The following is a 27,867-nucleotide window of genomic DNA, read 5'->3' as shown; positions in this document are numbered from 1 at the left end:
TCACCCTGCCCTCACCAGAAAACCATAACACTGTAAAACTTTTTGGGTATTGTGAAATGTTGGGAATTCAGAAAGAATAGATGTCTTCTCGTATCCCTCAACTAAGCCCTGGAGCCCCAGCAGATGCTGTTCCTCCCCAGCCTCGTTCCCCTTCCCTAGGACCCACAGTCCTCCCACATACAGGAGTTCCAACTAGGATCTAGTGTTTGAGGACTAAGAGAGCACTACCAACAGAGAACATCTCAAGCGCAGTACTCTTTCTTACAGGTTTCTTTACAGAGAGGCTATATAGGTAGCGGCACCTCAAATATGGGCAGAAAGCCAAGGGAATAAAGCTAGGTATCCGTTCATATCACTACCTGTTTATTTTGACATCACATATGCTTAGAACCACAACCACCACTGGTCTCTTCTTCTCATGCTAGAGCAGCAGGCAAGCCCCACAGCAGTCCCATGCTCTCTTCAAGGAGCTTCGGACACTGATAGTCCAGCTTTGATGTGGTTTAAGAAAAATAATCTGGGATGGGGATTCTTTGTTCTACAGCATACTTGCAGAGGTCACAAAACAGCCCTCATGTAACAATACTATTCGGATATGAACTTCACCTATCTTCCCTCACTTCCTATTTTCTTCCACCATAGTGGAATATACAGCACAGGTCAAGCTTTCCTTGCAGGCTGCTGCTACGGCTCTTGTAAGTTTGAAGTGCAGTCTGCGTGAATTCCTGTCACATCAGACCCCAAGTAAAGCCTAAGTCAACTCCCCAGGGGATACCAGTCTACAGATTTTCCTTAAGACAAACAGCACAATGCAAAAGAAGCAACTGAAGATGACAAGGGAGCCAAAGGTAGGGTGACAGATTTCAAGGCAATACTCTCCTCTCTTTGTGACCGCTATTTGTCCTGACTGAAATGCATGACATTTGAAGGTTCTGGCAATGATAAGGTAGTAAAGAATGACAGAGTCATCCTGAAACTCTCATTTGCGTTTCAGATCCAGTTATCTTTATTGATTTGTCTGTATTGATCCCTATGAAAGCAAAAGACAAATCAGTCACTGAGCTTGCACATATGTTGCCCCTGAACAAGCACAGAATGCCACAAGTAAACAAACCATCCTGGAATGTCTGTAGTATCAAACACTGCACAGCACTTCACAGCCGAATTTGATGCAAGCCTTCCACCTTTAAGAAAGGTGTTACGCCATTTAAATAACTGGAAGTGTTCCTAGGAGTCCCAACTCCACACATACTAGGATCTCCTTGAATTAAAAGTGGCCCTAAGAGGCCTAGCTTTAAAGAAATCCTCCTTGAACCAGGGACAGCCTTTGAGATTGCTGTGTTCCATGATGAAACTGGCTAGAGTAGGCAAGGTAGACGACATTTCACAGAGCTTCTGAAGAGATTGTTCTTCCAAAGCCAATATTCTTTCAGTTAGTTTTACGCTGTCCTTGTGCATCTGATTCAAGTCCTGTTCAGTTTTTTGGATGGCTAAGTGATTAATTTTCCTTCTCTTCTCCACATGCCCTGCAGGAAAACCAGATGGCACAGTCAGCACACCGGATATCTAATAGACAATGATACAATAAAGACTGGCAGTAAGTTTTGAAATTAAGTTATGATAACTGTTCCCCACAGCATATTTAAAATTAAGCAATGATAACTGAAACCCACTTTCATTCATGATCAATAGCTTTTTTCTTGAAAGAAGAACGCAGACCTACATTCATATTTACTACTAACCCTTCAAGATAGCTTGCTATAGAAACAGAACGGAAGAGGTATCCATTTCTTATTTGCTTATGTATGAGGAATACTTGATTTAGGCTTTTCCCAGTTAGACAAGACCTTCTATGCTCCATGAAAATGCTTGGCGTTATCTTAAAAGATTATTTTCTCATACTATGAGGAAGAGAGTTACAACCTTGGAAAATGTGTATTTTAAACAAGCTAAGATAGAATTCAATTAAATGCAGTCAGTTTCATTAAAAAAATCCAGTCTTTAAATGCTTGAAGCCGTAACCCACCCCCTACCCTGCCTTTAAAAAGGAGCCCCCCCCCCCCCCCCAATAAACCTGAGTCTAAACCCATTTCTTATCTGATCTTCAGGCTTTCTGCAAAGTTAATCTTTTTATTAAAGCTTTTGGAAGGATGGTAGATTTGGGATAAAAGGCAAGGAGGCTTCATGGGCAGCATGCCTGGCAGAAAACTTTATAGAAGCTTTAGAGCAGTTTGCTGTGGCCATGTGTTGGTATCTGTGGAAAAACAATTCCTGTGGTAAAAACCCTAAGCGTTTGGGTTCATTTGGTCATCCACACTTAACATTGTTTTATTCCAAAATGAAAAGTAGATACAACAAACTGTTAGCACAATTTTCTCAAGATTTTGTTTCTCAAGAAGGATTTCATAACATAGGAGTTATGAACATTATGGCAATGAAGGGCTCATAAATCAAACCAAGTAAGGCATGAAAATAAGCTTTTATCTAACCTGAAGCTAGTTTAGCAAGCATATGCTACATCCATGATTTAGTTATTCAAAGGCCTCCATTTCAAGCTATTTCACATTCCAAACATTAGGATGTCCATAAAATAAGTGTTCTGCCAGCTCAATTCTGGCAATTCTTCAAAGAACATCCCTTGCATTGGTTTACTCTTATCAAAAGCACAAAGCATAGTAGAAATTCTTCACAAAGTACCAATAAGCAGCTTTAACCGTATATTTGACATGTGGAATTATCGGTGTTCTTATTAAATTTTAAAATCAAGTTTATTTTCAAGAATAAATTAGATTACATTAGTCTGCTTCTTAAGGTCATTCAGAGATATGATATGAATGGACAAAACACACCTGCTCTGTGGTTGTGGAGCCTGTCGTGTCATACCTGTTCCCACGCTAATGACCACTTAACAACTCTCTGCAGCCAGTTTAAACTGGAAAACCCTCAGACTGAAAATAGATCAAACCAAACTGCTTAATGTCAGTCTAATTTACCTGAATCTGAACAGGTGAAACTGTTACCCTCCAAGTCTGTGTCTAATCCACTGTTGTTCATTCATTGCTCGTTCAGATTCCTGTAAGTTTTTATAAAAGGAAAAGAAAATCACTTGATTTCCAAAAAACGTGACACAAATTACTAGTTTACCTGTACTGTGAGAGATACTATGGAAAATAACAACTTGCTGTAGTTTTCATGGGATTCTGCTATTTTCTTCCCAGTTTGGTTAAAACTACTGCTGTAGCAGCCACACACCATAGTTCAGTGGACAGCTAGCGACTGAAATGCTATCTATGCTGCAATTGCAATTGCAGCTGTCATCACCTTTGTTTAGTAGTAAAATGTAATCAAGCTATTTTTGAATTTGCATCAACGTTTTTTCCTTGCTAGGCTGCTTATTGTTTCCCACACAAATTGGCCATTATGCTGGAAGGTGTACGTTTGGGAAAAAAAAAAAAAAAAAAAGACAAAGCTGCAACTGGTAGTCTTCTGTATTTTGCAGATTAAGAACTAAATACAGACAGAGCATATGGACTTCACAGTTCAGGCAGATTCTGTCTGTGGTTTGCAAGTGTTTGCTGCCTTATCCTGAAACTTTAATGTAGTCTCAGCAATGTACCACTTCTTCCTCTCTCCTACTCTAGGTAAGAGCTACGATCATATCCCAAAGTCACCTCCTTTAGGGACATTACAAATAACAAATTAATATTTTTTTCAATTCCCTACTCATCATTAAGGTCTATCACTCAGTGCTGAGGAACAGGTCTTAGGCTATGGTGCTCTGTATTAGTGACAAGTATCATGAACCAGAATCTGTACTCTAAAGCTGTATGCTTAATTCTTCTTTTACCAAGCCAGTCACACACATAGAGGACCACTAGGACATTCCACTTGCAGATTTACTAGTTATATTACTAAAGCAGCCCCATAACCATAATCATCCCCCCCCCCCGAAGAAACAAAGCTTTTTCCCCCATGTTACTGTTCAGAAACTGCTGTCCTCTAGTTCTCTTCAGCTAGGTCCTGCTCCTTCAAAAACATACAGAGAGAAGACTGCAAGCAACCTCAGGGCATAAAAGGCTCTAGTTTGGCAACATTTTCCCCTCCCTCCCTTCCCCTACAATGCCATGTTATTCAATCCTTTCCACTCCCTCCCTGCTGTGCCACCTCCAGTACTATGCTGCAATAACTATGAGATCAAGGCAAATTGGGTTAAAAACCCCCAAATTAACTAAAAACAGACACACACACACAAATTCTTTAAACACTTGGGAGAAAGTAAGTTTTTAAGCTGTACCACTTCTATAATCCAGCTCAGGTAATTCAGTTGCAAAAGCAGTTGCATCATCCCAGCTGAAAGAATGGTCTAGGAGTGCTAGGAAGAAGAGCTAGGAATCTTGAGTTAGGGCATATTATAGCTCGAGATTCTCTCCTCCCAGTGAAGGATTTATGAAGAGGAGTAAAGTACAATAAAAAGCAAGACAATTCTGTTTTCAAATACTTGAAATCATCAGATGAAGCATAGGTTAAACCATATTCCAAGTGGTTTAGTATTTTCCTGATCAACACAGACAAGTGCCAAAACAAAATCTATGTCAACAAGAAAACGAAAGTATTAGAAACAATAACAGCCCTGGGTTATAAGAAATCTCTATGTAAATAAACAGCAGGCAGAAGAATACAGTATTTTTTCTTACTACATGTTCTTGATTTTCACAGCTTCTACTCCAATGTCTGAGTACCCAATCTGTATTAGATGGCTGTATTCTGGAAAGAGAAGGTAAACCTGGGTGTAAGCTGTGTGTGATAACACAGTGCATAATTTCAGGCAAGGAAAAACCCATACTTTTAGACCAGTTTTCTTCAAGTTTTTTCCAACAGTGAAAACAAACATAGGAATTAAAACCAAACACACAGCAACTCTTCCACTAATTTTAGAAAACACATTAAGTTGCGGAAAACATGAGGGATACTTTCTATAGAGCGTACCCTTGCTCAGTCCTAAAATACCACTGGTGTGCTGCCTTACTTTCACTTTCTTACATGCCTCCCCTACCATTTCCAGGAAAGTTGCATCTGTTCTGAGGCCAGAAGAAAGGTTAATTTTTTAAGAGATTTATCCAATCCCATTAACTGTCTCCTTAGCAAGCCTTTACACTCAAAAGATTTTCTGCCCTTTTAGCTTGCCAGTTTCCCTAACTTTTCAAAATCTTGCTTTGTTAAGATACTCTTTCCTAGTTAGTAAACTTGAACATTATTATTGCAGTTTGTTTTATTCTGACCGTGACTAAAGCAGATCTCAGGCTTAGTAACTTTATTATACAGACTAGTTTCTTTTCACAACGATTCAGCAGAGTACTCCAAATCCAGCTAGGTTAAAAAAAAAAATCTCCAAAACCAGTTGAAAATTTTATGATTACCACTGTAAAAGCTGTATTTTTAAGAGGACAACTAAAATGGCATTATAAGGCTAGGACTAAATCTTGTTTCCTGTCTGCACTTCTGTTGAAGCCTGTAGGAGAGACTGTGGAAGTAAAATGAAAGCATTGTTTGTGTAGTAGTTTTAACAATATACTAAAAGCAAAACCAAAACACAAATGTACTCAAACATGCAGCCAAGGTAACCATTCAACAAAATACAGGAAAAACAATGTTCCTCTATGCCTATAGACCTAAAATGACAAGATTTCATTTAAAATTTACAAAACCTTACTGTTAGATCTGTGGAGTTTCTCCAGAAAAAGGAAACCCAAACCACCTATAACCTGACAGTAGCAGTTTGTAACTATGGCTAAATCAAGATGATGTAACTTAAAAAGAGAAAAACCACTCTTCTCTTGTGCTGTGTATGCAGTTGCCAGATCAGCACAGAGCTCTCCTTTTGAAGGCTCAAAGGCAGTGAAGGCCACAAATATGACATACAGGCTCTAACCATGGTTTGCACAGGATAACTTTCTGTGAAGTCTTTTTTTATCATCATTGTGAGGAGGGGTGTTTCTACTTAACATCCATAGAACAGCGTGACCAAAACCAGCATCAGGTGTATGGCTGGAACCCCCTGCTCCCGACCGCTGGTAATGTGGTCAGCATAACTAACGGCAAGCACGGCAAGCAGCCATTCTCTGTGACTGAGCGGGTCACATATCCATTCCCTTTCTCCTCATTATCAGGCCCTGAAGGTCCCGTGAACCAAATAGACCAACCAAACAGATTTCTTCTTCCCCTCCCTACCGGCCTCAAGGCTTCTGGGCCCCAGGCCGATTACTCCCTGCCTCGCCGGCCTTGAAGGTCCCGGGCACGCGGCCAGCCAAGTGCTGTTGATGACCCTGAGGCAAGCGTAACTGTGCACAGAGCACTGTCTGTAAAATCAAGTGGTTACAAGTCCCACGTGGGGAACTTGGACCCGAACTGCTGCTCGACAGCGAGACCTGTGACCCCCCGGGGACCAGGGACACCTCCACTGTGGCCTGCTTCTTCCCGGGATTGAGGCAGTGGCTTGAGTTCTTTTGTACGGTTTTCAAGCCTAGATTATGATTGTTGTGTTGATACGGCAAATCACGTATTAAGATCGGACCCAACCTGAAGAGGGTCGAGGGGAGTAGAAACTGTAAGTTGTATTATGAATTCTGTATGACACTACTTGTAAGTTGTACTACACTGATTCTGCCTGCAGAAATCCTGTGCCGTTCCAATCATAAATTCTGTGCTATACTAATCATAATACCCTGTTGAGAAAATAGAGTTTTAGTTGTGACTACAGGTTAGTGCCATCATCGTTCTGGCCAGGATCCCTAAAAGAACCTCTCTGTCCCCTTCGTGTGGGGTGACAGAGGTGTGGGTCCATCAGGACTGAACACATGAACTTAGTTTGCATGTACACCGTATATATTTCTACTAAACAGGAGGGATGCTCAAGTCTTAATGGAGACCTTTCTGACTGGGCTAGCCACCTGCTTTCTTTCAGACTCAGGGGGACTGCAGACCAGTCACCTCCTGTATCACACATGCACTGCAAGTTCAGCACCTTCACTCCAGTACCAGACTTAGTGTTTCTGCAGAGAAAGTGAACAAAGTGTTCACCATACAACCAGCTTGAGAAGTTCCCATGAATACTACAATCAGCTCAGTTGTCCTGGAAAATACTGTTTTCACTGTCAGTGTAGAATAAAACAAAGGACCAAGAGACTTTCCTCTCCTCTCTGAAAGATGCGGCAGCACTCCAGAAAGGCTGCTGTCACCTCAGTAATGCACCAATCCACATCCTACCCCAAGCTGCCAAATAATTTATGCTAACAGTTGAGCCTTCCAGATTTAGTGAGCGTTAGTTGTAGGACTCCAGCTTCTGACTCATCCTCACTGACAGGACAGCTGGAGAGGTTAAAGACATCTGACAAAGGCATTTTGAGTCACCCTACTACCTAAAGTATAGAATCTGTGGGATTTTAATCAGAGCCTAACCCTTTAAGTACCCATTTGAGATAAGTCATATAAGCTAGACACTACTATACTTATTCACTAGCACGAGGGTTTGAAGAAAAGGCTGCATCACAGAGGAAATTAATATAAAGGGGGGTAGACAGACATGCTTTTACAAAAGAGTTTGGTTAACCCACCAAATCTGGGATACTGACATTCCAGAAGTGGCATGTTATGTGCAGGTATTTAAGACTTACTTTCCCAAGCATATTGCCAAAGAAGATCCAAACCTGGATACAATGCTCATTTGAGTGTTGACGGGTTCTGACTTCATATCTGCCTTGCTAATCCAGATGAAGCAGCATCAGTTCTGCATGTTCCTTCCTTCTTGATGCAATCTAGGTTTGTGCCAGTGATATGGTGGTTTCTGCTCATCCCTGAGCAGCTGTTAATGAGAACAATATGGCCATTTACTTGTACAAAGCTGTCTATACCAACTCACCTTAAACCCTTTTGTACCCTGGGGAAAAAATGAACTGTGTTAGAAAATGCTGATATTAAATACAGAAGTATTACTACATACAAGACTGTGGGTGTATGTTGCTCTACTATTTAGATACTGATCTGGAACTGGTGAAGAATACAGAGGTATTGCTATGAATCAACTGTTTACTCAAGATTTTCTTTTCAAGTTATACATAGGCGTTGACAGACAACACATTTAACTACAGCATTACTGAATGAAGCATGCCACATATTGATAAGATTTTTTTTTTTTTTTAAGCAAAGAATAAAATTGTTTGTTGATGCATAAACGAGGAGGGAAGGACCAACTCTTAAACCCAAGGATTTATTCTGCAGATGGCAGAAGTCAGAGGCTGACAGGCACTGTGTATGCCTGGCCAGTTCTATTTACTATTTTATCTCTTTTCTAAAGAGAAAGCTTCCTAGGGCAAGCTGTCAGAGCACTGGTGAAAATGGAAAGAACCATTAGGTCTAGCCCTACCACCTGTTTTCCCTTTTTCCACTGTGGGATCACAAGATCTGGGACTCTTGCTTAACAGCAGTGTAAATTCAAGGCTCTGCCAGAGGAAGCATTACTTCTAAAGTACACTCAACAATCCTGAGGAGCCCACTGTGAAAAATACAACTTGGTGAACTACAGGCAACTAAGTTTGTTAGTATTTTTAGATCAATAACCACTAAAGTAAAGCAAGAAGAGGTGGCAACCTCTGCTGCTTTGCAAATACACAGTGTTTTATACCACAACATCCCAAAACAATAGTTTTATTTTAGATGAGGATTATCCAATGAAAAAATCACCCACCTCTCAGAAAACATAATTTACTAGTTGAATTGCGTCTAACAGGCACGTATCCTCTTTCAGGCTCCTTCATTTCACAATGACTTGGAAAAAACACTCAGATTCACCCCACATCTGAGATAACTTGTTTTACACTGCCTGTCCTAATCACAAGTAATCTTTTGATCTTTCCTCTCCACAAAACACTAGGCATTCTACATGAGAAAATTTCAGATTTGCTCCCAAAGATGCTCTCAACAAATGTGACAAATGCTGATTTCAGATTAAAAGCTTCCAAATAAGATTTTACTTAAAAAACAGAGGCTACTTGATTTTGGGGTGGTAGTGGAATGTGTTCGGGCCAAATACACCACAAAATTTTATGTTTGATTTTTATTGTTAATGACTTAACACATTAGTATCTTAGCATCATCATTCAATGTACTCTAAAAACATTTATAGGCAGATGGACTGCAAGGAATGTGAACAAGGAAAGCCAGCTCATGCTGTAGGGAGGAACACATAGTTCTGGCATACTAAAAATAAAAAGAAAGCATTAACACACCATATGCTGTGCAAGAGCAAATAGTGTTATTTAGAAGCGTTCCAATAAAAGCTAATGATGGCAAAAGTTCAGACCTACTAAAAAAACCCTGAAGGTGACTTCAGTAAGCCACATGCTTCACTGTTAGATAAAACTTGTATTTTATGCAATGTAGTTTCTTTCATTTTACACAAACCTTAGGATAACATATACCCAGTTAAAGTTTTCCTTGTTAAAGTTACTAACCATGACAGACAGGAGTTGAAATACAAGTGGTGAAGCAAATTTTGGTTTGTGTATAGCCCATGACTATTTTTTCCTAAATGACTGACTTGTCTTGCACCTCAGTTGTAGTCTCTTTCTACAGACTAAGTTCTGCTTTAATCTCTGTATTAGTACTACTATGCAGATGCACATTCTCTCTCAAGCTGTATGAGCAGAGCAGTAAAAAAGGGAGAAGGTCTTTACTAAAGCAAAGTATTTTCTTGTAAGTAAAATTCTTTGTTATCACAAACCCATGTAATTTCAAGTCACGTAATGTTCATTTTCAGCATTTTTGGAAGCCACAGGCAACATGGGTGCAAGAACATGGGTGCCTCTGTGTGTGCGCATAGTGAATAGTCAACAAACAAGCAATTTTTTCCATAACTTTAAACTGAAGATAGCAACCATGAATAGATTATTTCTTAGAATGAGTCATTGATCTTGGAACTGGGGAGAAGCCTAAGGAGACTTAGGAGAGCTAAGTCTTTTAAGGAATATAAACACTTCAAACTGCCACACGATAGACAAGGTCTACTGACTGTAGCATGGTACTGGGTGAAAAACTCATAATTTAATGACACCACAGCCTTGTTCAAATCTTAATCTAATTTTAACTTTGTTTATAAAATGGTGGTAGCTTCACATACCCTGCAGCAGAGATGTGAAACCAGTTAGTTACACTCTCAATTCTTCAGCACTGGCAGACAAGCTTCTCAATCTCAGCCTTGTTGAAGTGGTAACTCATACTGTTAGGGTAATCAGGTCCAATTACAGGAGTATGCAGATGGCAATCACTACATTTTCTTGATTTTCTGTTCTCTTGGTGTCAAAACACAACCAAGGTCTTCCTACTGACTTAGTTGGTCTTTTGCTTTGTAGCAAAGTAGTTAAAGCATGGAGTCAAAACAGGGCATCTTTGCTCAACAGCTCTAACTCCAGCCCATCAGAAAACATGGAGGGAAATGCAGTAGACTTAATCCATATTAAAAGCCTTCAGTAAATTGCCATCCTGCAGTTGAGTCTGTGAGGTAATGTGACATCAGCAAAAACATATGTCAAGGATTAAAACACTCTTAAGCATATTCTAGAAAGGCATATTTAAACCAAAAGATGCATGGTTCAAGTTTGTTAGATTTTACCTGACAGGTCTCAAGTATTACTGAACTGTCTGAAAGAACTACAGTTGATTCAAAGCAGCAAACAATGACTTCATATGTCTTTGTTTTGTTCCAGAAGAAATATTTCATTAGCATCCCAGATGAAAGTTTCAGAGTCCACAGTGTGTGTTCATTCTGGTATACCCAGATGCTGAATATTACTTCAATTCCCTTTTAAAAACCTAACTAGAACATTTGTTCTTAATGCAACAGAGGAGTTGCACTAAGAATTGGCATTTGCCCTCTTATCAGAAAGGGAGCTGAAACAAAAATGTTCCCACCTCAGACCAATGCTGAACCCAAGCTGCCATTCTGAAGCCTTTGCTTTTGTGCATGGCAGACCTCCATTCACAGTCAACAGCAAGAACTAAAATACACGTGTCTGAACTCATTCGGAGCAACTGTTGGATGACAATAGCTTACATTCACTGAACACTTTCCCCTCACTACTGCCTGCTTCTGCTTTAACTCCACTTCCAACACAAACAAAAAACCCAAACAAACAGAAAACCCAAAGACTCACTTTTCAACTCATAACCTGCCAAGTGAAAAGGAATCAGCAGGCCTGTAAGGAAGAAGTCTCCACAGAGACAGAAAAAGGGTCCCTTTTCTCACCCCTGTTCCTGTCAACATAAGGGACTGCTCCCAACCCCCTTGTATGTGAATAGAGCTTTTAATAACTCCATTCATTCTTAACTCACGAGTAGGAGTAGGCCAGACAGGGAAATGGGGTGGCACACTTTTTCCATGCAATCTCATTCCTCTTTTCCCACATGCAAATACATGGAATGCCTACTAACCCTTCCCAACATACCCTCCTGCCCCACATAATACTCCTTCATTCTCCTACTACTTGACCCATTTTTTAGTTCAAAAACAGCTAACACAAAACAGCTATGATCACAAGCTAGAACATGCTGAACCAACTGCCATGAACCAGAACAACTTCAGACACAGCTGAAGGCAAACGGGAAACAACAAGGAAAGATAGTAGTTTGACTTGCTTACAGCAAAGCTGTCCCCTCATTACACAGAGACGAACAATGCTCAACTCCAAGATCAGCCTTTTTCCTTGCTTAGATAAGATTTATGAATTCTGATACTGTTTTCCCCTTAAAATTAAATGCTCTGCTCTTACTCTTCAACCATCCTTTTCTATGTCCAAGATGCATCTGCTCCAACTCTTCATTGATTGAGGCCACCATCTGCAGCTTCAACTTTGTTTCTGCTTCCTGTCCCATCGCTCTGATTTTTCCAAACTCTGAAAGAAAAAAAAAAGAAAAAAAAAAGGCAACTTAGTGGTTGCTTGTAGGCAAAAAAACCTTTGCCCTACACCAAGCTGCCATTTTCTTTGAAATAATTAACTCCTTATTCACTGTAAAACAAAATAAAAATAAAACTATATGATCCTATTTAATTTATTACACAAGAACTTATCCAAGTTAAGTTTAGGTTATTCAAAGAATGTGAGGGAGAAGACTGCTAGAGGTACAAACAGGGAAATGAGGATACCTAGTGACTGTAATTAATAACCTCTAAGATGCCTTTGCTTCAGCATTGCTAAAGGGACAGAGTAGATGGATCTCCAGTAGTTTGCTCATTCTAAGTGTAGATATTACACAGTATATGAAGGCTTTGAACTTCAGCCATTGATAACATGGATTAGTTGATCACCACCACCAAGGATCAAAAATAGGCTTCCTAACACTGTATTTTCAAATTCAGAAATCTGATACATTGAATTTGTCAAATTTCCTTTCCAAGAGAAAAGTTAATTTTCCATGACGTTTTGATCATAATCACTACATTTAACTCAATAATTTTTGTCCTCTTAGTTGTTTAGTGTTTTTATGGGAACCTTTGTAGGCAAACTGTCAACCTCATTATCCAAACATCTTGAGCAGCAACAGCTTAACAGCTGTCATGGAAAGGAACACGGTCCTCTGATGACTAGGGCTGTGAGGCCACCAAGTTAATTTTTCTACTCTTTCAGCAAGGCACACTATTTTTATACAGTCCCTCAAACCCCTCTCACCTCTGAAGGCTCCAAACTCCATTTCAATCAATACTTTAATTGTACCATAAGTTTTGAGTAAATAAAGCTTTTCAAACTAATCCAGAAAACAAATTTTGCACTTTAAAATGCATTAGGGAACCGAATAATCCCAGGTAACAATCCTAAGAATATATAAAAAAAGATGTTTTCATTTAAGTACATTCTGTCCTTGCTTGCTAAATTACAGCCCTATACAACTAGTATATAAAAAATTAAACTCAAGTTACACAACATTCTTTCTCAATGTTTCACATAAAGCATTAAGTAGCATAGCAATACTTAGTGTAGTATATCTTTTGGGAAGTGAATATTTTCCAAATAAGTCTAATAAAAAAAGCTAACTCCTCAATTTCCACATATTGAGATTGCTGTGCTAACAGTATAGTATGAGTACTAAAATATTTTTCTACCACTTCGAGGTTCTTTGTCTCAAGACTGAACAAATGCCATTGAAATGCTGCATGATATTAACTTGAATGCTTAAAAATAAACATATTCTCAAGAACAGCAATTTAGAATGACCATATGTAAGTAGTAAGAATTACTGTCACCTAAGGCACAATTTCAGAATGCCATGAAGAATTATGCTTTTTTAAATCAGATATTTGACCCTGAAAAATACACATCAGACTACATCAGAACTGATCCAGTTAAAGATTATTTATTTATTTATTTTAAATTTAAACCCCCCCAAAACATTAAGACTACCCAAAAACTGCACTGGTACTATGCAGAATGGGGCAAGAGCACTCTTACAGTGAGGTCCCAAAAGTTACTCCATACTTTTCAGCTGTATACATTACTTCATTCATATAAAATTATTTACATTTCACATTGGTAATAAGAAAAACAAACACACTGTAAAAACTCCATTATCTGCACTAGTATTGTTTTAAGACCATGAAAAGTGATGATGATTATTACCAAGCTAAAAAACTAGTGAGAGTTAGAGCTCAGGGGAAAATGAAAAATCTCTAAGGGAATTCTTTTCTCTACACCCTTAGAAAGTGCTGACTAGTACTGACTCTATACTAATTAACTACTATGCTCATTGTAACATCACCATAAGCTATGAATTCAAGTGTAGACTGAACGTAGCTCCATCCATGACAGAGCAAATATGTGCTGAATACCACCAGTTACTCTAGAGAAGAGCTGTAAGTTCTTAGGGTTCGTGGTAGAACAGTTATTGTCTAAGAACATGGCGCGAGGGGGGGGAGGAGGGAGATATGAGAAATTTTATGGGAATTTGAGACTGGCTGTTTTCAACCACTGTCTCAAGTGCGTGGATCATTAATTACTTTTAAGAGACCTGCAAAAGATAGCTGGTAAAAACAAACCTAAATCTGCTAATTTTGCAAATGTGCTATGTGTATATTCTCAGCCATCATGAATTTTCCAGGAGTTCCATTCAGAAAGAGGCTAGAAACAGATTCAGATATAGATTTCAAAACCTACAAAGTTTATTATGTTAAAAAAGTTCCGAAAAAGGTTTTCCTCATTTACAAGCCTTTGTATGGAAGTATAAAATTTAAATCATTCAAATAGCTATGGAGCAAATTCATGATTTGTAATCAAAAGGCCTTTTCTTCAAGTAATTGCTTATCATGTTATGTGTGTACTTTGCCAAGGGAAGAAAACCCCACTACTCTCACATTCAGATTACTTCAATATCAAGAGAGAAAGCATTTCTTGGACTGGATCTGACAAAAAGAAACTAAAATTCTGAGAGAAACCTATAGGAGATACCATTTTAAAGACACAGATCAATGCAGGAAAACACCTGGTCAGTTGTTCTCAGAAAGTTAAGTTTTACCATCTGTTTCACTTACTGCTTTTGTGGCAGGCCTCGAGTTTCACTGTAAGACTGTAATGCAACATTTGGGAGGGAGGAGAGCATGAACTGGAGAACAGATCACTTGGACTCAGAAGTTAATCAAAAATAATCCTTCCGACATCAGCCTAACTCTAGATGTTCATTTATAATCAATACAAGCAACACATCAGAGTTATTGTTTATAATTGTAAGACAAAAACCTCAGAACTATGATGTGGCAATAATTCTATTAAATTCCTCTTTCCTAAGGTTAAGGATAAAAAAAATAACTTGAAGAGGTTGTGCAGTGAAGGAAGAGTCAGAGTACTGATACCCAGTGAAGGTAAGGATAATCTACAGGTAACTGACCAAAATTCATTTAATGTATCATATGATATTAATGAGCCATAATAAAAACCTCTAGTATTTAGAGAAGGCTACAGCTAGAAGGATAGCAAATAATTCCCCATTATTCTATTAATTGCTAAAGTTTCTTAATTTCAATAACATTGAAAGCACGCTGAAATCCGGCTTCTTCATATAATGATTAGAAGACTTGGGGAGTGTTTGTATGTTTTGCTAGAAAAGTAAGTGCACACAGTTTATGCAAATTTATACATGTTGGGGCACTATGGCTATGTTTTCTGCTCTTAAAAAAAGAAGCAATTTTCTCAGTAACTAATTGGACCACATTAAAAAAAAAATAAAAAAAAAAATCAATGTACATTCTGGAAAGCCATTAGCCATTACATTGCCAGCACAAAACTTTTTATTGCTAATGGAACAGATGTAATACAGGGATCGTTAGCAGTATAAAAACCATCACAGCAAACACCCCTGGCAAAGGAGCCTTGCTGGCTCCATCCTCTTGATCACTTAGCTGCCTAGACAGATATGTCATATTGATACTATTTATATATACACACACACACACACTCATTTATGAGAGGAGGAAAGACATTTAATATTCCATCTCAAATACCTCAGAGTAACCAGGTATAAGTAAGGAATTCTAAAGAGTAGTGATATAAACCACTGCTAGATATTCTTATTTATTTAAACCAAAATAGGTCTTAGAAGTCCATACAGCTGGCAATGACAGGTGGACACCAGTACACTCCTCAGTGTCAGAGCTACATAAGTAAGCTGGACATAATCACACAATTTTAAACTATCTAAAATTGTATGTTTTAGCATCACTCAGTGGCTGTCGATGCCTCATTTGCTTAAGATCAATAACTTCCTTCCAAAGGGTCCCGCCGCACCCCCAGAAAATTCAAGGGAAATATTTCAATAGAGCTTAAAAAAGCCCAACGTTGACAGAAAAAGGGTGAGGGGAAACTGGGATTTTGTAAGTAACACTAAACTCCTCAAAACTATCATCAAATGCTTCCTTCATCATGAAGTAAAACCTATTTACATGAAAACAGAGAAGATCTATGGAGATAAAACGGCAAGTGAAGAGATCATTAGTGACACATCCTAACACCTTATTAGTTAAACTGCTTTTAAGTTCAGTTATTATATCAAGCAGGAAATACATCCTGCATAAAGTAGGCATCAGAAACAAGTTTCTAGTATCCTTCACTTAGTAACTGAAAGGCAACAATAAATGTCATCCCATGAAGCACTGAGTTGCTCATGAACACAGGTAAGTTTTAAAGCAAACAAATATGACATAGTGATAAATTACACATGCTTATACCCGAAGCATGGATGATCTTTAGGTTCCCACAGTTATAAACCTGGGTCTCATCTATTAAAAACATGCTCTACAGTGATGTTGAAAGATACCAGAGTACCTGCAAAGTGAACTTTTCCATTTCAGTTCAGACAAATTAAATTTTGTTTCACAATTTACTTAAAGAAAAGACCACATTGATTAAAGAGGACTTCATCACATCTTGAATATAAAACCCCTAGACCTGAAAAGAAAAGTGCGTATGGCAAACAAGAGAGGGGGGAACTGGAAACAGTAGACAGAAGAGCATGCTGGTCAGCCTCGGTAACGGTTGCCGTGTTGGTGCATCTTTAGATCGTGAAGGCTGCAAGTCAGGCAATGTTTCTTTGGAGAGGTAATACCTTTTATTAGACTCATATAGCTCAAAAAAAGACCCGACATGCATCTGGGCACATAAGACTTTTGAGGTCACTGTGTGACCAAAAGCTTGTGTGGCACCCTGTCCCATTATAAGCGAGTCTAATAAAAGATAATTACCTTCCTCCACAAGCCTCATCTGATATATATTATTATATCACATGCAGTCTCTGCAAAGAGATGATAGTGAAAAATCAGGATACTGGTTTAGCAAGAGTCATGTACCATCATAATACATAATCTCTCAAGACTGTTACAGCACTTCATTAAAATGTCATAAGCAGCAAAGAAGCAATACCAAACAAGCAAAAAGCCCTCATGTACAGGATGACAGTACATTCAGGGAACTCCCTAGACTGAGGGAGCAGCACCCTACTTGCTTATTTTAAGTCTGTAATGCAATGCTATGGAAAAAGGCAGCAGGAGGAAATTCAATCCCTGGGAACAGAGCAGAACTTAGTTATCACAGTGGTATTTATTAAAAGGAGGTCCTGTATTACAGGAGCTGTTTCTCTTAGAAAAAAACAAGCAACGTGAGAAAGAAAAGTTAGCTAAAAATCCATCCTGAACAGATGAAAAGAGACAGTACTTCACCTGGAGAAGCAAAGATTACGTGCATCCAAGCTACTTGCCTTGACAGCCTCCTGAATTAGCTTTAAAGGTCAACTCTTCAAGAAAGTACTCAAAAGCCCTGAAAAGGTCTCAGTGAGGTACCAGTCTTCAGCTGGCTCCTTGGCTTTCACCACCAGGAGTTCTATTAGAAAAGCCTCAAGTTGCACAAGAACATGTTAGGCAATTTAAGTTTCCCAACTTTCTTTTACAATACAGGATTTAAATGTGTTCTCGTAACACAACTGCGCATCAGACGTAACTGAGTAACTCTGCAACAAGCATAAGGTGCTCCAGGCATACTATATTTCAGCCACCTTCAGGCATCTAAAAATATGATGTCTAAGCTAATTATTCCAGATTCAGGAAGCCACGCACAACCAAAAGGTAATTTATCCCATGCTAGAAGGTGACTTGAGATTTAATTTTCAAACTTGAGTTCCTCAGTTTAGCAGATAGCTTATTTCTTCAACTGCCTACCCTGCTAGATGCATGAACACAAAGAAAATTATTATTAATTTGGTGAGCACTGGGATCCTAAGGACATTATTTGGGAATGCGGCTCAACACTGTTAAAAAATGACAATGCTTTACATCACACAGATACAGTGGCCCAGCCTATGAAATGCAGCACATAGCAGACTGTTGGCTACCACATTGCATCATCAGATCAGTCCAACCCATTAAGCAGGCCCCTGTTGCAACTGACAGATACACAATTGCATAATGGGATAGTTCTCCACAATCAAGAGGAAAACTGGAATGACTGTTTCCCAACAGTACCCAAACAAAGAAGGATTCTGACTGTTGAGGATGGTGGTACAGAAAACAAAACAAAAACCTCCCACCCACAAACCAGGAAAGAACCCACATGCTCAGGGTCTTGATACATACTAGCTTTAGAAGGATTCGACATACTGTTTTAAGCGTGGAATTCATTACGTCCTGTTTTCCTTGAACCTGATGAACAATTGCTAACACCTTGCCGATCTCTGGATTATGCTTACCAATTTCTATACAAGGTAAATGTTACAAGGTAAAACAAACAAAATAGAACACTGAATAAAAGCAGTGAGAAAGAGACAAAACGACTGCTTAAGAAGTTCTTTTATTTAGCATCTCCCACACATTCTCGAAAGCTTCATGAAAAGGAAAGAAGCAGGCGTATGTGACCAGTACCCCCTGCTCCCGACCGCTGGTAATGTGGTCAGCATAACTAACGGCAAGCACGGCAAGCAGCCATTCTCTGTGACTGAGCGGGTCACATATCCATTCCCTTTCTCCTCATTATCAGGCCCTGAAGGTCCCGTGAACCAAATAGACCAACCAAACAGATTTCTTCTTCCCCTCCCTACCGGCCTCAAGGCTCCTGGGCCCCAGGCCGATTACTCCCTGCCTCGCCGGCCTTGAAGGTCCCGGGCACGCGGCCAGCCAAGTGCTGTTGATGACCCTGAGGCAAGCGTAACTGTGCACAGAGCACTGTCTGTAAAATCAAGTGGTTACAAGTCCCACGTGGGGAACTTGGACCCGAACTGCTGCTCGACAGCGAGACCTGTGACCCCCCGGGGACCAGGGACACCTCCACTGTGGCCTGCTTCTTCCCGGGATTGAGGCAGTGGCTTGAGTTCTTTTGTACGGTTTTCAGGCCTAGATTATGATTGTTGTGTTGATACGGCAAACCACGTATTAAGATCGGACCCAACCTGAAGAGGGTTGAGGCGAGTAGAAACTGTAAGTTGTATTATGAATTCTGTATGACACTACTTGTAAGTTGTACTACACTGATTCTGCCTGCAGAAATCCTGTGCCGTTCCAATCATAAATTCTGTGCTATACTAATCATAATACCCTGTTGAGAAAATAGAGTTTTAGTTGGGACTACAGGTTAGTGCCATCATCATTCTGGCCAGGATCCCTAAAAGAATCTCTGTCCCCTTCGCGTCGGGTGACAGAATAGGAGAAGGAAAATGAGACTGAAGAACCAGAACAAGCAAGCTTGTGCACTGCTAACATTCACATTAACTGAAATGGGATATTTAAATTCCAAAATGAGAGTGCTGCTTATACAGCTCTTTAGACACAGATGTGAGATTTGTAAGAACTGCCAGCTTTTCAGGATCATGCCCAATTGTGCCTTCTGAGACAGTACAGTTTGTGCCTTTGAGTCTTTTGACATTTTTTAATTGAAGATAATGTATTAGCTTGCTCACCACGGAAAGTTGTCTTGTACCACAGTGCAAATACTGAGGACTGCCAAAGCTGTAGTCATACTGTCTGCAACCAGAATAACTTAATAGTGGCAATACTAACTGATGCTCTCCAACAACATTTGATAAAAGGCTCTCATACCTTATGGGATAAATATGACCAAACAAGAGTCCAAGACTAGAACACATCCTTATCAGTGATCTGTGAGATATCCTGACTAAGTAGAATATTTAAAACTGATGAACAAACTCAGGATATTTTTACCTAGAAACTTAAAGTTACTTACTTTCCTTTTTATCTTCCACAGCAACTTTTCCTGTCCTTTTTTGAAAAAGGGATGTTGGTGCTTGCCAGAACCACATTGTTCTTGCTTAGCAAAGCCCAACTCATATTGTGTAGCTTTATGAAAGTCATTTAAAATGAAAAACAAAGACAAAGTTTGAGTTAAGTGACATCTCTGTGTCTAAATAAGAAGGCAAAACAAAACAGTTAAGACTTGCATTTGGCAAGGACAACAGTATGTTCAGCTGCCAGAACTGGACATGGATGTGACCAAAGTTCTTATGACCTTCTGTGAAAAAAACAGACTCAAGTTTTTCCCCAAAATGGGACTGGGAGGTAGGGATAGAGGGGGAAGGAGAGAAAGAAATCTTTTGCCTTCATAATTTGAAGGTCCTTTACAAATACTCTAAAGTTTAAATGATAATTAAGGTTTCCAAGTTTGGACAAAGCCCCCGCGTGAAAAAACCAAACACCCTCCATCCACCTCCCAACTAACAAAAACATGCCTCTGTAAAACCTTTGGGCTATATTCTCAGCTTCCCTAAGTAGATACTGCCCAGATGCTCAGTTCAAGTAAACTGCACTACGCATACGCAGATACCCACTGAGAAACTACTATAAACACAAAGTCTCTAATACATACAAGTTAATGACTAAATAACTCAATTCTTCGAAAAGAACAACTCCCCTACACACCCTTCCTCCAGCCAAGAAAAAAAACAACAAACTTGCAACTGAGGAACTGAAAAGGACAGCAGTTCATGGCAAAAAAAACTTAACAGAATATTATCTGGGAACAGAAAACAGTAAGAGGAGAAAGTTCAAGAAATTAAAAGAGGAATTGATGAGAATTGTATTCTGCAAAAATCAGAAGAGCTTATATTGGGTAATGTAAACATACACACACCTTCTTCCTCCCCCAAAATCTTATTTTTCAGTAAGTACAATTTTTTTTTCAGTTTATCTTAAAGTTTTTATAGCTGTTTCTGATGGCTGCCACTGAAGTACCAAGCATAACGATGATTTTTTTCTTCCTGTTAAGCTAAGATGAATGTAAGAATTAAGGGCAGGAGTAGTTGAGTGCAAAAAACACACAGCTAAAGACTAAAACTTTGTTGCTGTCTTAGGATAACTAAAAATATTTATGAAACTTGTCATAATATTTGGAACAGGTTTTTTCACTAGGATGTGACAGACTGATTACTCAGACGATTTGTGCAAAAAGAAAACAGAACGACAGCAGGTTCTTGGAACTTACCTATTAAAAAGTTAGTGAAACAGTTTTGCTGGGTTGACTTACAGCTTACATTATTTATGAGATGCTTCTAAATTTCACTCTAACCAACAAAGAAAAACTAGCTAGGAAGACTAAAGTGGAAGGAAACTCTGATGAATGATCATAAAATGATGAAGTTACAATCTTTCAAAAGGGGAACACCAGGATAAAAAACAAGATAAAAATAAATTCAGAGAATTGATAAGACAGATCTCATCAGATGCAAAGTGACCTATAATGCATTAATAAATTAGACAGTAGACATGGTGTACTGTAAGTCAGGAAAGACTACATTTTCCTGCAGAAAAATAAGAGGAACAATCATCTGATTGACAGGTTCACAACTCAAACCTTAAGACCAAAGCAAGTACTTCTCAAACCAAGGGTATGTATGCTTTAAGTACTGGGCTTTGAAGCTAAAAAGATTAATCCTGCCTTTGCTTCTAACCACCCCCTGCGGCTGCGGTCTGAGATACTATATCAGAAAAGACAGTCAAGCAGATACAACTACAGCAAATCTGATAGAAATGCAACTAAGGCGACCCAATGTATTTTTAGGGCTATGGGGACAGACTTTTACAAATTCCAAAATCCCAGATTTCAGCATGCATGAGCTTGATTTTTACACAGGGAAAAAAATCCCAAACCAACTCAGAGGAACAGAGAGAAGCAGAGGAGGTAGCTAGGTTAAGACTAACATATATGGAAGGCAGGGCAGAGAAGACAGATTTTAATAACTCTTCATTAATAGAAATTATTTGAAATACCGAAGTAATATAAATTTTTAAATAATGCTAAGCAATTTACAAAATTGAGCTAAATTATGTATTTTCATTCTTGCTCTGCCCTTGTCAGAAAGCTTAGCACAGCTTTCCAAACAACATGTTGCTCTTCCTGCCAGTGGAATTGCTGAGCTAGTATTACAAATACCCAGAATGGCACACCGCTAATCCAACAATTTAAGCCTTTATTTGAGATCTGTTTTAACAAACATACTCTGTTTTCAGTCTTTTGAGTCACAAGAACAGGTTTAGGCTTGTACATTTTAGTTTCTTAAAAAAAAAAAGAAGTATCAATCACCATTCAATCCAATAGTCATTCCCATGAAAAATTTCTCTTGGGGCAGGTCATGATTTCTTAAAAGACAAAAGCAAACTAATTCTCGCCTTTTCAATGTGCGTGTTAAATTACTAGGCTGTGCTTTCAGTCTTCTGGACACTATACTCCAATTCTAGATGATCACTTCTACTTTGATTTAGTGCTCCGATTGAGAACGATGGTGTGGAAGCACTGAGTGCTTTGGCTATGTTCCTTCCCATGCAAGGGAGTCGGACAATAAATACTGGGGCATCCTGGGAGTCTTCGACTGTTCTAGAACTATTATGTACAGAAAGTGGAAGGAGTGCACAAAATTGAAGATCTGTTTTTTAAACTTAATCAGTAACGCAACCAAGAGTCATGATGCACGTACTTCAAGAACAAATCAAGTCAGTAAGCATATCAGTTAAGGCTTTTGTAGGAACTTCAGTATAAATTTACCATGATTTTGTAATTCAGCTCGATCATTTCAAATCTTCACACAGGTACTTACTACCATCACTAACCTTTTTTATTGTATTGTCTTTTTAAGCATATTCTCACAGCAGACTATTTGACTCAAAAAGTCAAAGAGTGATAACTGACTCTTAGCTCCCTAAGCAGCTTTCCTGCGCAGCTGGCAGACCGTGGAAGGCAGTGCAGGGTCAGGAAAATGTACATCAAGTCACTTCACTTGTGACTCACCTGTCTGCTTCTCAGCTCATTAACAGCACCTGGCTGCAGGTCAGAGTGCTCTCAGGGGCTGCTTCTGTCACTAAGAGGAGCCAAGCAGGTTCTTGAGAGGTCTAAGAGATGAAGCTTTAACTGATCCTGTCATCACAAATAGGGAAATGATAGGAAAGTTAACTCTGGTCCCTGAAGCTCATTTGGGAGACACTGTTCTAAAAAAAACCCCAAACCACCACAAACACACACTGCAACCCCAAAACTACGAATGAAGAAAAAAATACATGCATGAAAGAGAAAGGAGTCATGGAATAAAGATTCGAAGAGATGTCAATAAAAGGACATTCTAGGCAACTTGTCCATCTCTCTTTAAAGAGAGGATTCACATTTATCCAGCAGATCTGTTACAGATCATAATGTTCTATACTTGTCATATTAGCTGCATATTTACATGCTGCACTGAAACTACCACAACACCACATCAGACAAGAACTTGTAAACACCACTAACTTGTACCAGGCATCTTACTTAAAAGATCCACTGAGGGGCCCCAAACACATTTCATTTCCAGAATAAGCCATAAAATTAACATTTTAAAAGCCAAAAAGCTTTTACTGACTCAGGACTTCACAACTCTAGCATTTTATTAATGAATGACAAATTCTTTTCCACAGCTCTTTCAGAATTGAAATTCCTTATTTCACTTATTTTAATGGAAAACTGTTAATATTATTTAAACCTACACAATACTTCTGCCACCACATGGTATGGTTTCTGGAATCAGAGTAACTCGATGGCAGCATTCTATGAAATACCTGTTCGTCAGAGAAGCCTTCATCAGCAGTGTACAACTAAATAGCCTCTTAAAAATGAAAAAAATTACATCTAAATACTTTTGACTATTCCCCTCCAGCACACAGAAGTCTGTAAAGACAAAGAAGATTGGCCCTTATTTTTTAACTATCACCTGATCAGAAATAGCCAGCCTAACTTTTGAGTTCAAAGTGACAATTCTGAAAGTTATTGAATCAAATAAACCCCACACAATCTAGCCATATATACAGAGATACACTCCTGTCATGGTTTAAGCCCAGCCAGCAACAAAGCACTACGAAGCTGCTCGCTCACTCCTCAGAAACAGGACTCATCACACTCTTCCCCTGCTCCAGCATGGGGTCCCTCCAACAGGAGACAGTCCTCCACAAACTTCTCCAACTTGGATCCTTCCCACAGGCTGCAGTCCTTCACAAACTGCTCCAGCGTGGGTCCCTTTTCCAGGCTGCAGTCCTTCAGGCACAGACTGCTCCAGCGCGGGTCCCCTGCGGGGTCACAAGTCCTGCCAGAAAACCTGCTCCAGCGTGGGCTCCTCTCTCCACAGATCCGCAGGTCCTGCCAGGAGCCTGCTCCAGCATGGGCTTCCCACGGGGTCACAGCCTCCTTTGGGCACCCATCTGCTCTGGTGTGGGGTCCCTCCCACAGGCTGCAGGTGGAGATCTGCTCCACTGTGGACCTCCATGGGCTGCAGGGGGACAGCCTGCCTCACCATGGTCTTCATCACCACGGGCTGCAGGGGAATCTCTGCTCCAGTGCCTGGAGCACCTCTGTGGCAGTGTACTACCCTCCAAACCTGATCTGTATTTCCCATAACCCTGCTCAAGCAATAACCACAAGCAGCTCTCATAACAGGTGTGCCTGGTCATGCTGGCTGCATCCGGCTCAAAGTGGATTTGGGGGAGACAGATAACAATACAATAGCCAAGGGCTAATTTGAACAATGTGCCCACCTAACCACAATGCTGGTCAGTGTGCAACTCAAGTTGAATTTGGAAGAAACTAACACCTGTAGTCAGTATGTAAATACAAATCAGTTGTCTTACTCGGTAAATTAGTGGACAGCCCAGGGCCCCCTGACCTCTCCCGCATGGCAGGGGGCTGCACACACCAGGATGCCTCCTTGAGTAGGGATGCCTCTCAAGGTTACTCCTTGAGGTTGAGAGATTCCTTGCTGCAACAGGTTCTCGGTGATTAGTAGCATGCTAAACTTTGAAATCTTAGCTAAGTGATATAAAGGATTGATTGTGCACATATAATCTTTAGACATAAATTGTTGACCAAGTCTGGGACTAAGTCCGGATCCAGCTGCATCTAGACTCCTCTCTGAGAAGGCGTTTAGAATGCAAGGGGGTCTGCTCTGAACCTCATGACTCAACAGGAAGGTCTCCCTGACAGTTTTGTCTGACCCTGTCCTCTATGAACTAACAAGTGAACCCTGCCATCCAATCTTGTTAAAGCACTGTTGCATTTACTATCAAACTTTGTTAAATCGTTGCTTTATATCAATAAACATATTGCTATTCTCTCTTATAAGTGAAGTGTGTCACTCCATCCATGACAACCTCCTCCCCTCCTTCTTCACTGACCTGGGTGTCTGCGGGGTTATTTCTCTCACATATTCTGACTCCTCTCCGGGTGCAGTTTGTTGCACAGTTTCTCCCCCTCCTTCTTACATCTGTTCTCCCAGAGGTGCTACCACTGTCACTGATGGGCTTGGCCTTGGCCAGCAGCAGGTCTGACTTGGAGCCGGCTGGCATTGGCTCTGTTGGACGTAGGGGAAGTTTCTAGCAGCTTCTCACAGAAGGCACCCCTGTAGCCCCCCTGCTAACAAAACCTTGCCATGCAAACCCAATACAACTCCTCACTCACTCTGTCTCAGAAGACAAACAAATAGGAATCTCTCATACTTCACAGGTTTTCTATTTTTTTAATTATACAGAGAAGAATCAAAAGTCTTAAACCCTGATATCTAAAGCACCATAAAAGCTCTCACAAGCAGCTATCAAGTTTCTTGGAGCATGAGCAGCAAGTGCTCTGTGTGAAGTCTGGCTCAGTGAACCATAAATTCCAATACTATCCTAAAAGAATAAATGCACAAACCCAATGTAATGCATTTAATTAACAAACCAGTGATAAACCACAGTGAGATTATTTACTGATAACAGTTGTCACATTCCTGCCAGGCATGGATTAAAAAGTTGTCTTCAGCCACAACTGTCAGTTTATCATTCAACAACCTAAGCATAATGCGAACCTGTAAGTCACAGGCTTCATGTAAATAAAACATGATGGTTATAGTCCTTCCCAAGAGGACCGTCAGCTGAGGCTTTCCATTCTGTACCGCCGTTCAAGTCATATGTGCTGCAAAAAGAACTTTGCCTCACAAGCATACGAAGCCTCTTCACCGTATCGCAAGTGAGCCAACCCACGCATTGAACAGATCAAGAGGACTCCATGCTTTTCCTGATGAGGCTTCTTACAAGGAGCTCCTCTGCAGGTTCCTACTCTTCCTCTGTCCCCTGTACTTTGCCACAATTGCTGCCCAGCCCCTGGTTTTCCTTATCTATCCACCTGGGTTACAGGCAAGATGTGCTGCACCCAACTTGAAGGCAGTGAGACACTGGAAGCCTGACCAGTGTGCTCTGGATGACCACCCAATTGACTACTGCCTCTTGCAACAGTTAAGCAGCTGAATTCCTTTCTTGGGTGGTACAAGTAACCTGTGACTTTCTCTTCCTTTAAGGCACTAAATTTTATAAGATTTGGAGGACCCTAGCCTTCTTCAGGTGTCACGGGAGCGAAGACAGACACACACTGTATAGACTTCATAAAGGCATAGGACCTTTACAGATCAGCCGTTCCCATGACTGCCAGCAGAACAGATCAGCCACAGAAGCCTTTAATACTGTTGACCCTAGGGAAGTTCCAAAAAAAAAAAAACCAACCCCAAAAAACCCCACCAGATTGAGAAAGACAGAAAGATCTACATTAAAAAAGTACCAATTGCTGCATATCTTCCCTAGTACTTAAGCCTCCATGTCTGCATTATAGTTGATTTGTCAAGACACAGCTGAAACCAACCAGCTCCCTACCACCACCCACCAAATTGCCTCACTTCCATTTTTTTACCTAAAGAAATCACACAAGAACACACAGAGCCCTTTAGCTATTTAAGGCATTAGAAAACAGTATTTAATTTTTTTAAAAAGAATAATCAATGTGGCATTATTACTTAAATCGACACTTCACCTGAAAGTAAGCAGCAGCCTCAGCAGAGGCTGTCTTGTTTCCATGTTAATTAAAGTAATTTATTTATTTCAATTCTGTTTCAAGAGTGGAATAAAATCGACAAGAAAAGGCAGCACACATCTTTCCCAAGCTGTTTTTGTGAGCCTCAGTCAGAAACACTAGGTCATTGCTAGGGATGCTTTAGCTACTCTCCGTGATGCCTCAAAGCGTTCATTTATTCTGAAACACAGGAATATACAGAATCCATAGCGTTACCTGAGGACAGGTGTTATTAAATACTGTGGTATTCTTGCACAGCCTTCCTTTCTTGATTTGGGGCAACACATCCTAAACTACAGCCGATCCTCACAGCAGGCTGGTTAAGGATTAACACCAGGCCCTCCTACGTACGTACCCAAATCGCCGTGAAACTCCGCCGACTGTTCCAGCCCAGCCAGGTGTCACCACCGGGGACCACTCTCCTGTCAGCCATCAGCAATCTAGGCGCAAGGCAGACGAAGGCTTCCTCACCAGCACCGGGGTACCAGAGAACCCGCGCCGAGCTCCCCCCCCCCGCTGCCCCGCAGCTAAGCAGAAGGCAGCCGCTACCTGACAGCGTTTCGAGTTATTGAGACCCCACAGGCTGGCAGAAACAGCAGTTTAACTTGGGGCAGAGAGGCCGAAGCCCCAGCTCTCCCCTCACCCAGGAGGCGCCGCCTCGGCCGAGCCCCCCTCACCTCACCTCACCTCACGGGGGCGGGAAGAGATGGCGGCACCACCGCGGCACGGCGCGGGGGGCGCCGCTCGCTGCGGCCCCGGCGCTGAGCCCGCTGGCTTGGGGATCCCCCAGCAGAGCCCACAGCCCGCCGAGGAGCTGGGGCAGGGCTACGCCGCTACCGCCCGCCGCCTCCACGCCGCGCCTGGGTGGCCTCCCGCACCATCGCCGCCAGGCGGAGGAGCAGGGCAGGGTTCCGAGAGCTCGACGGAAAGGAGCGGGAGGAGGCGGACATCTTGG

The 27,867-nt window shown here is 40.5% G+C and overlaps 1 long non-coding RNA gene across 1 annotated transcript; it reads right to left on the bottom strand.

The window, feature by feature from the left end:
* Positions 1-995: 995 nt before the first annotated feature.
* On the bottom strand, positions 996-27,867 carry LOC126046157 (uncharacterized). The gene is made up of 6 exons (XR_007508237.1): positions 27,600-27,867; positions 22,809-22,934; positions 11,820-11,942; positions 4,695-4,764; positions 2,994-3,073; positions 996-1,526 (listed from the first exon to the last, which is right to left on the bottom strand). It is a non-coding gene; the product is annotated as an uncharacterized LOC126046157 (long non-coding RNA).

This window comes from Accipiter gentilis, chromosome 15 (assembly GCF_929443795.1).
Source record: "Accipiter gentilis chromosome 15, bAccGen1.1, whole genome shotgun sequence".
Taxonomy (NCBI): domain Eukaryota; kingdom Metazoa; phylum Chordata; class Aves; order Accipitriformes; family Accipitridae; genus Astur; species Astur gentilis.
This window is presented reverse-complemented; position numbering and strand designations above follow the sequence as displayed.